This window comes from Triticum aestivum, chromosome 1D (genome assembly GCF_018294505.1).
Source record: "Triticum aestivum cultivar Chinese Spring chromosome 1D, IWGSC CS RefSeq v2.1, whole genome shotgun sequence".
In the NCBI taxonomy this organism is placed as follows: domain Eukaryota; kingdom Viridiplantae; phylum Streptophyta; class Magnoliopsida; order Poales; family Poaceae; genus Triticum; species Triticum aestivum.
In genome coordinates, this window is record NC_057796.1 from 465,017,274 (window position 1) to 465,027,709 (window position 10,436).

A 10,436-nucleotide genomic window follows, 5' to 3' on the forward strand; every position below is an offset into this window, starting at 1 on the left:
CCTAAGGTGTTTCGGCTACTTAGGGACCATGCTTCCAACTCTGACACCGTGTATAGTTCACCACCTTACCCGCGACTTCCGCATTGCGTCTCACAACCCCATCATGCATTCCCGCAATCCCATTGAGCTTCCGCAAAACCACCACCGCTTTCCACTACCACCGTTTGACTTGTGTCCTTGAGATTTTGAGTTCGCGGTTTTTCCGTTTCCTAAGGTGTTTCGGCTACTTAGGGACGAGTCTCCATCATCTTGGTATCTACATCAAGAACACCGCCACTCATCATCGCCTTGGACGGTAACCTCCATATCATCTTGGTATCGTGGTGTCCCTCCATTGTATATTCCCATGCAATTGCATTGATAACCCCTAGCCCATTTTGCGTTACTTGCCTATCGAGACTAGCCATTTGAGTATTGCCGGCAACGTTACTTGTGCACATTAGTGATCATAGCTCCCATTGCATACATACCATATCATATTGGTATCATCATATCATATCTTGTGTCACAAGATTGTTCCCGCATATACACAATTGCTATCTTGGTTTGTGCATTTCGCAAAGTGGCCATACAAAAAAAAGAGAATAAGCTTTTAAGCAAAGAAAAAGAGTGAACAAAGAGCTTGTAAGCAATAGGCATAGCATCACAATATATCATATGGTATCATACTTGATCATCTTGGATCATCGTGTGAGAAACACCGGGAACCATACATACATAGCATACTTGGGATAGAAAGTTTATCCATTTTGCATCTTATAGGTTGTGCACAAGTGTCGTATCCGCCTATTGAGCAATCGTGCTAGCGTCTCTCTTGAGTTGTGCAACACGAGCGTTTTCCGTGGATTCCACATTTTGTGCTCATTCCTTGGTTGCACGACCCCATTTATCTATCCGTGTGTGCGTTTCCGTGTGCCATTCATTGCTATTGGTCTACTTGTTTCGCTTGTGAATTTGTGAATCTCTTTCAACATTATTGACTCTTGCTAACATTTTGCATCAAATTTTTGTGCCACTATCCTCACCGAGCCACTCCATAAGCTTTAGTTTGTAGGTGTGAGTGAACAAGTCCGGTACCAATTCCACTATTCTTTCATCTCACATTGAGTGAAACGGGATACATCCTCAACTTTGGGAAAAGGTAACTTGGTATTGTTTATCTCATTTCCTACTCACCTCTACTCGAGTCTTGTGATGGATAGGCAAGGTATTTCACCCTCGGTCTACAACAACAACGAGTTCGATGCCACAAACAACTCCAACGACGCCAAGATGAACGCTCAAATGGAGGAGATCAAAGCACTCATCAAGTCCTACAAGCGATCTTCCTCATCTTCGAGAAGACGCTCAAGAGCACATGCTTCCGAGCTACCATCTCTGGCAAGATCACGTCGGCATCGACACCACCACCGACAAGAACGTGAAGGTCAAGAGCTCAACACCAACAACCGCTCAACGACTTCACCATCTCCCTTGGCATCTTCGCCAAGTGACTTCAAGGCATCTTCACTTTCGGATATACGGCATCTTCGCCAACAAGCACCTCAAGACTACGCTCAAGAGAAGCTCCCCAAGCTCAAGTCCGCGACCTCCACGAGCTACTACGACCTCGACACCGACCATGAGATTCCTTTCTATGGGACTCAAGAACCCGAGGAGTATCTCGAGTGGGAGCACCTAATGGACGACTACCTCAAGCTACATCAAGTTCCTCCCGGAGATCAAGTGAAGTGCGCCACAAGAAACTTCCACGACTACGCCTCGACATGGTAGTTTCACACACCTTCGGAGAGCTACGACATGAGTTGGCCCAAGACGATGAAAGCTTTGCGGCGAGAGTTCGTGCCTCCAACCTACACGGAACAACTTCTACGCCAATTGGAGAACACCATCCAAGGATCCAAGTCCATCGACGAGTACTTCAAGGAGATGAAGAAAGCCTTGCGACGAGCCGGCGTGGACGACCCCATGTCAATGAAGTTCCACTTCATGATGGGATTGAACAACGACATCTCCAAGACTATCTTCCTCGAGAACTACAAGTCGCTCGACGACAACTACATTGGTGCTCTCAAGGCGGAACAAGAACTCATGAAGGCCAAGGCTTCTCCACCCCAAGCACACTTCTCGAAGACCAAACTCAAATATGACGAGCATGAGGCTAGTACCACCAAGATGTCCAAGCCCGATGAGCTCCAAGACGATGCTCCCAAGTTCGACTTCACCGCCATCCCTCTTTGTGGCATTGATGATGCCGAGTCCTCCACGACTCTTTTTCAAGATGGTGCAGCGACGAGTACGACTATGGAGACCTTCAAGGACCACGCTTTGGAGGCGAGCGACTTGGTGACGAGCAAGGATGATGCTTCCATCTTAGGAGGCGATAGTGATGATGTGCCATCTTCGGCCTTCATCCACGGCGACGATGACGAGATGATCGAGCATGGGATTTTCCCTTCGGTCATGGAGGATAGTGATGATGTGCCATCTTCGGCCTTCATCCATGGTGACGGCGATGAGATGGTTGAGTATTTCACTTCGACCACGGCGACGTATGATGACTTGAGTGACTTGTGCCACCATATTGAGAGTGAGAGTGACTTCACCACTAGCCACATATATGATGAGTTGCCCCAATTCCCATGTGAGGAGAGCCACAACCCCCACCACTTGAGTGAGATGAGTGACTCCACCATACGTGAGATTGAGTGCACCTACTTTGAGGGAGTGAGTGAACCACCACATAGAGAGAGTGAGGAGATTTTGAACTCTAACGACTTAACCTCTACCTCTATTGTGTCTTCTCATTTGGTGCTAGGTCCCATATATGATGACGCGCCGATTCACGACGACTACGTCCTGCCTTTGGACAAGATGATGGCCATGGTGGAATATGATGCACCCCCCACATGGTTCCATCACGATGAAGATGACCACCATTTGGTCTTTCACACCTCACCTACACCACTTGAGTGGAATGAACAAGGTAACATAGGTGAAGGTGATGCTCTAGTCCCACTAGTGGACATTCTTGACATTGATTGCTTGCATGATGTTGATCGACCTATTACCATGCTTCATGCTAGTATGATTTCCCCATGCGATGATTTACCCATTTATGATGAGTTTGATGATTGCCATGTGGAGTCTATTAGTTGTGATGCCATGTTACATAGGATTTCTTGTGACAATTCTTTAGGTCACACCATGTTTGACAACCCGCTTGACTTGTCATATGCTATGCATGAGATCAATCATATGTCATATTTGCAATCTCTTCATAGTGACTATGCATATGCCATTAAAATTAACCCAATTTGCACATATGGCATAGATGACAAGCCCATGGTTATTGGCATTTGTTTTTCTTGTGATGATATTGATATGCTTCCTTCACATCATTTATCTCATATGCCATGCCATGACCAACTAGCTTCGGATATGCGTTGTTTTGGATGTTGTCCATTTTCTCCATATGATGTTTCCAATATTGCTCATGAGGAGACCCCCATAGTTTCCTCATACATTTTAGGAGATTTTGATTCATCCTATCCATTGCATGATCCCAATACTTGTGTGCACAATATGCTTCCCATGAATAAACATGCTATTGATGTGCCATATACTAGTATGCTCAATTTGCATCCCCATCGTGTTATACATAACAACTATTCTTTCATGATGGATGACATGTTCTTATACCATGCATCAAATTTCTTTGAGCGATGCTTACCTTGTGCTTACTCACACGTGCACATACACATCATGATGGATGATGTGTACATTTACCACACACACAATTTCTTTTGTTTGTGTCTCTTTTGTGTAGGTACCCATGGATACTTGTCAACCTCGCAATCCCACGAGTTGACAAAACGAGCTCTAGAGAGCAATGATGACTTGGGATCCCATGGATTGCCTTTCCCACCGCTCTCTTCGCGCAAATACTTCGCGCATTTCTTCTACATGACCCTCACTTGGCAATGGGTTATTGTCCAATACATATTCTATGCCCATCTTGCAATGTTCACTTTGCATGATATGCCCATTCCTATGCCTTTGCCATGCATTTGTGACCCATGCTTTGCATTACACATGATGATTGATTCTAGTACATGTATGTGTATTTGCAAGCTTGGTGGAGATATCACTTCTTATTGCCATGTTTGCTTTGTGCCCCATGCCTATGATGATACTATGATCTTGCTTTGTGTTCGTACTTGCGAAATGTCATGTGCCTTGTCTATGCCTATTATTTGCTCACATGACATGATTGCCATGATTTCCCCTAGTGTGTTGCATCTTCGCTCCACTAGTTTGCCCGACTTGATTACTATTGCTTGCCTTGTTGCATCACCAATGATTTATACTTGCTCACTTCATGCGGTTGATGACAACTATCTACATGCTTTGCACATTATTGTTATTGCTTCTTGTCACATCTCTCCATATGTTGCCTCCCTCATGCTAGATGATTTGCCATGTATTGAGTGCAACAATGCTATTAGTCTTGCTTATGAGTTTGCCCCCATAGCGTTCTCACATATATTAGGAGATTTTGACATATTTCTTGTGAAGCATGCTTGTCTTACCTCTTTGCACCATATACCTAGTGCCATGAATATTGCCATTGTTGCATCATATTATTCATGCACTTGTGCTTCTAATGGTTATGTGCAAGAGAAGAGAACCATCATGATGGATGATGTGTTTATCTACCATGCGCATACGTTCTTTCTTTTGTTGTGTGCATGTGTGGGATACTTGGACTTTGTGTCGACTTCCACGTCACGTGAGTTGACCATTCGAGCTCTTGAGAGCGAACCACCTTCTACCACGACGATTCTACATCGCTTTTGCTTGCACTTTGGCATTGTGCAGGACGCACAAGGACACGCCTTCAAGGTGACATCTTTCTTGAGCATGGATATGACGGATCATACTACTTGTGTTGCTTGCGCCATGAGACTTATTGGTCATCTTGGACCATTTGATTGCGCACATGTTAGAGATCTTGCTTTGACTTGTCATTTTCAACGTTCCATGCATCATGATATATATGCCTTGTGGGTTGCATCCGATTCTTGGATTACTTGCTCCTCTGATATGTTTGGTTGCAACAATGTCATCACTTCACATATGCCATGTCCCATTGCTTGTCACATGATTGACTTGATTGCCTCACACATGATGAACAATTGCTCTTTCTATTGTGTTGAGTGCCACACTATGTTCACTACACCCTATGCACATTATGCTTGGATTGTCTTGCACTTAACCCATGTGTTTAGACATCTCATCTTCTTAGGTGTTGTGAATGATTCCTATGCCTACCATAGACCTTTCATTGAGTGCTTTGCCCATGATTGCTATGAACTTGAGGTAGATGCTTATTCTCTTGACACACATATTTGCATCTCTACCTCCAATTTACATGCTTGTCCCCATGATATCTTTGCTTGTGCTCGATTGATATACTTACATGCCATGTCTCAATCCTTTGTCACACCATATGCTTTGCATGATGACGACACTTGTTTGGTGAATCACCTCTTGAATGCTTGGTTTTGCACTAACGCTAACCACATTTGTTTTTCCAAGTGTTTGTTGTCCTTACTCCATTTGAAGGAATCACAAGACGGTACGACATTGGAGAGTGCCCATTTCGAGCTTCAAGATGACAAGTACTTGGTGAACGTCCACTTCTACACGGCGAAGCCATCTCTTTCCCATGGTGATTTGGTTTTCGATCCGAGGTCGGATCTTTCCCAAGGGAAGGGAGATGATGCGGAGCATCCTATGGACATCACCATGTCAAGAGTCCGTTTGGCGAGTGACACGTGCGACATCTACTTCACATACACAAAGGTGAATCATCTCCTTTACACGTGCTCACTTGACCCCTTTGAGGATGGTATACTACTTGACACTTCTCCCGTGTGCATGCATAGGTATTGTCAGAGCTTCACGGATGTTGAGGAGGAGTGCAAGCGCCAAGGAACAACTACACCATCCGCGAGGGAAGCCTGGAAGCGACGACGGAAGAAGATGGAGCTGCTGAAGCTACAGCGGCTGGACATCCGGCGCCTGTGCAGCTGCCAAGGAGCTGCACCAACAGACGGCGAACAGCATCAGCGGCCGGACATCCGGCGCCAGCCCCGGACATCCGGCGCCTCGCCAAACACTACAAAAAAAAAGACACATCCGTGACATTTTGGGCCGAACAAAAAAAATTTCTGTCATACATATGACACTTCTATGACGATAATTGTGACAAAACCCGGTATCATCATAGATGTGGTGGGCTCCTACTTCTATGACAAAAAATCATGACAGAAAATGGGTTTTTTGTCCTGGGCGGGCCGGAGACGCAGCTGCATGACATTCTTTGGGCCGTCCATGACGGTAAAAACCGTGGTAGAAGCGAGGGGGAGGAAAATTTCGGGGAGTTCCCGGTTACGATGGGAGGTCGGGGGCCGAGCGATGCGCGTTTCTCTCGTACACATACGCGCGTGTGTGCGAGGCGTTGGCTCTAACTGAACCCGAGCGAGGCGTTGGGCTCTAACTGAACCCGAGCGATTTCACTGCAGGCTATGCGTTACTGAACCCGAGCGATCGATCGATGGCTGTTAACTGAACCCGATCGAGCGATTCCTTCGCTACTGCTGCTAACTGAAGCCGATCGATTGGATGAACAGTGAGCGTTGCGGGGGGGTGGATGAACAGTGAGCGGTGGCGTTGCCTCTGGATGAACAGGACCCCGTGGTGTGGTGGAGGGCTGGATGAACAGTAGACGGTGGAGGGGTGCATGTGGAGGGGTGGTTGAACAGGACCCCGTGGTGTGGAGGGCTGGATGAACAGTAGACGGTGGAGGGGTTCCCGTGGAGGGGTGGTTGAACAGTAGCCGGTGGAGTAGCGCGCGGTGGAGGCTGGATGAACAGGAGCCCGTGGAGGCTGGAGGAGGTCGACGGTAGCCCGCGGAGGCATCCACACCATACTTCTCCATGCAGGCATCAATCAAAGTCTGAATGCCAGTTGTTAGATCAGATCTGAACAGTGACTCATACTTCTGTGCAAGCCACTTGGCACTTACCCTTGTTGTCTCTGTACTAATAGGGCAAGTGTGCTTAATTCTCATCTTCTTAATTACAAAAGTAGTTTCACCTTTTATAACTGCTGCCACCATAAAGAAGTTGCAATGTTTTTGGTTGCATTCTACAATTATTCTTTGATCTGAGTTCCTATGATATCTGAAGTTTCTGCCTTGAGTGATGTGTAAGTTCAACAAAGCCTCTCTGAATTGATGTTGATCCAAGAAACACATCTTTAGACATAATTGCTCATGTGGTGCCTCCATTTTCTCATTGTACCATTTTTTAGGAGGCCTCTGCTTTGCCCTGCTCTTCCTTTTCTTTGGCAGCACAAATGACAATGGCTCATAACCATCATCATCAGCCTCCTTCAACAATCCTTTCTCTTCTTCATCAGATGAAGGTTTGAAATCAGGTTCCTCCTCTTGAACTACACTTGAATGTGTCCTTGTTGTAGGCCCTTTCCTAACTGGAAGCTTCTGTTTCTTCTTCTTCTCTTCATGTACAATTACAGTTTCTTCATCCTGTGAAACAACTTTGTCATCTTCATCATTTGAAAAGGTTCCTCAACCTCTGTGTCACCCTCATAATGCACCACTTCTTCCTCCTCAGATTCTTCATCATTTGTTTCTTCCTCTTCTATTTCATCATACTCTCTCTGTTTCTTTCCCTCATACATTTCTATATCACCAGCATCACCCATATAAAAAGGGTTTACATCACTGTCATCTTCACCTTCAAAATCAGAACCACCACTGCCATCATATCCCTCTTCTTCTTCTATTTCCAAAACAGCTTTCAGTTTTCCTTTTACATTCTTGCTCTCTTGTGTGCAAACACCAGTACCATGAGCTACACTGCAGCTGCTACTCTGAATTTCAAAGGCAACTCCTTCTTCATCAACAGCATAGATGGGTGGCTCACTGAGATCATATAATACAGACTCTTCATACACAACAGTGGACAATTCTTGCCTCTCAAACTGGCTGCAAGGAGGTGGACATGCCCTCACTAGCAAATTTATAACCCTACACTCCTCAACCTGCCTCTTTACTAGTTGCAACTCAGCATTACTCTCTACCATCTCCAATCCTTTCTCCCCTAAATCTGGATTCTCAATGTGAAACAGCATATCATATTCACTAAATCCTTGGGTTTCCATCACTGCAATCATATTCAGGTATGTTACATCTGAACTGCAGAGCTTCAGCTCAAACATTTCTGAAGCATCAAAATGGAACCTAACATCCAAAATGTCATCATACAAACTGCAAAATGAAATAACAGACAAAATTGGTTAATAAACAATTTTGCTTAACAGATAGGCTAACATATAAACAAAGCTTTGTTTAAGTTAACATATAAACAAAGCTTTGTTTATGTTAACATATAAACAAAGCTTTTATTTACCCTTGCAATATGAATAAACTAAACAATTACTACAAAATCAAACAATGTAAACAACTATCTCAATGCAACCCTAATTACAGAGTGGGTACTTAACTCACAGCAAACTAATGTTTTGTATTTTCAGATAAGTAGTTAACAGAATTGTCCACTAATGGTGATGTACTCTAGTTAGGACTCATTTAATCCACTATGCTTCTCTGCTCTGCTCTGCTCTAGCTAGGTAACACCTAATGCTGCTCTGACAATTTGGACTAAGAAATAACAATGTAATCCACTAATGCTGCTCTGCTCTGCTCCAGTTAGGTAACACATAATGCTGCTCTGACAATTTGGACTAAGAAATAACAATGTAATCCATTTGGACTAGTTAGGACTCATGTAATCCACTATACTTCTCTGCTCTAGTTAGGACTAGCAATTAGAGTGCTAAACATGCAGGCAGTAAACCCTAACCCTAATCCCCAATTTCAGTGAGCAAGAATGGAACAGTGGAGCACTTACAGAACACCACCGAAGCCATGAGTCCAGTGATGGGCGGTGCTAGGGTTGGCCACCCAAATTCGCGCCATCCGCAGCCTCTGCTCCATCGACAACGTTGGCTCCGCAAAATCTTCGTCCTCGCTACTGTACTCCGAGCTGGAGTAGCCGCCACTGCCATCGAGGCCTAAGCGGGGGAGGCCGCCGCCGCTCGCATCGCCCCGGCCATCGCCGCCTGCCAGAGTCGCCGAGGCCATCGTCGCCTAGGGAGGCACAGCAGCCGCGGGGGAGAGGAGGGCGCGAGGGAGGAGCAGCCACGGGGGAGGTGACAACGCCTAAGCAGTTCGATCCATGGCTACGGCGGCGTGGTGTGGCGGGCGGCGGGGCGGGCGGGGAGGCAGCCGCCGGCGAGGGTGCGAGGAGAAGGAAGAGGGCAGAGCGGGGTCGGGGTCTGGCTCGGTCGCACCAGCGAGACCTAAACGGTGCGAGCCGGCCTCGTCCTAGTCAGCGCGCGGGCACGCGCGGACTGGCCAGCGTGGCGCCTGACGGGCGGGCCCAACCGGTCAGCTTTTCTGTCAATACGTACAAAACGCACTTTTAGTCTTTTTTGCAACGGCTCGCCCCAATCTTGGTACTGACACGTAAAAATTACCAATCTTGGTACCAATCTGCTTCCAATGCCCCAATTGTGGTACTTCTCTGCAATTAACTCGGACAAACGAAACGTTATTTTCACTTAGCGGTGGCAACTCTTCGTAAATTTCATCAATTCCCGATCGAACGGCTACAGACTGCTAGGCTATACTGTATCAACGGCTGGAAGAATTCGGATGATGTGGCTTCATGAGGAGCCAGGAAAATAAGCTAGTGGGGTACCCCTATTTAGATATAGAAGAAACGGCTGGAAGAATTCGGGTGATGTGGCTTCATGAGGAGCCAGGAAAATAAGCTAGTGGGGTGCCCCTACTTAGATATAGAAGATTTGAGAGGAAGAACTCCCAAGGAGAAAACAAACACATAAATTGGAAAAATAGAATGTCCCCATGGAATAGAAGTAGTTGTTCCGATTTTCAGTCACATTGGGGTGGTGGCGCAGTTGGCTAGCGCGTAGGTCTCATAGCTAAAGCGAGTGATCCTGAGGTCGAGAGTTCGAGCCTCTCTCACCCCAGCCTTTTTTTCCCTCGGCCATTCCTGAATTTATTATTCCACCGACTAGTGGTTTTTCTCCGTGCTGCTGATGCAGTCATTGTTTCATCAACGAAAAATCGATGGAACGTGTAAATTTCACAACTCACAGCTCGCATTGTTCATCCGCCCGGTCGTGCAGGACACTGACGGAGGACGGGAAGCATGCAATGTGCAGCACCCATGGCCATGACGAACGAGCGCGTCTCTGGTCCTTTCAGCTCGCCCTGGGCATCGCCGCGTGCTAGGACGGATCCCAGGACCAGGAGGGTG

General features: G+C 46.3%; 1 non-coding gene across 1 annotated transcript; it reads left to right on the plus strand.

Moving 5' to 3' along the window:
- The first annotated feature begins 10,059 nt into the window (after nucleotides 1-10,059).
- Nucleotides 10,060-10,146, plus strand: TRNAM-CAU (transfer RNA methionine (anticodon CAU)). Its single transcript is given in 2 exon segments — nucleotides 10,060-10,097; nucleotides 10,111-10,146. It is a non-coding gene; the product is annotated as a tRNA-Met (tRNA).
- Nucleotides 10,147-10,436: the final 290 nt, after the last annotated feature.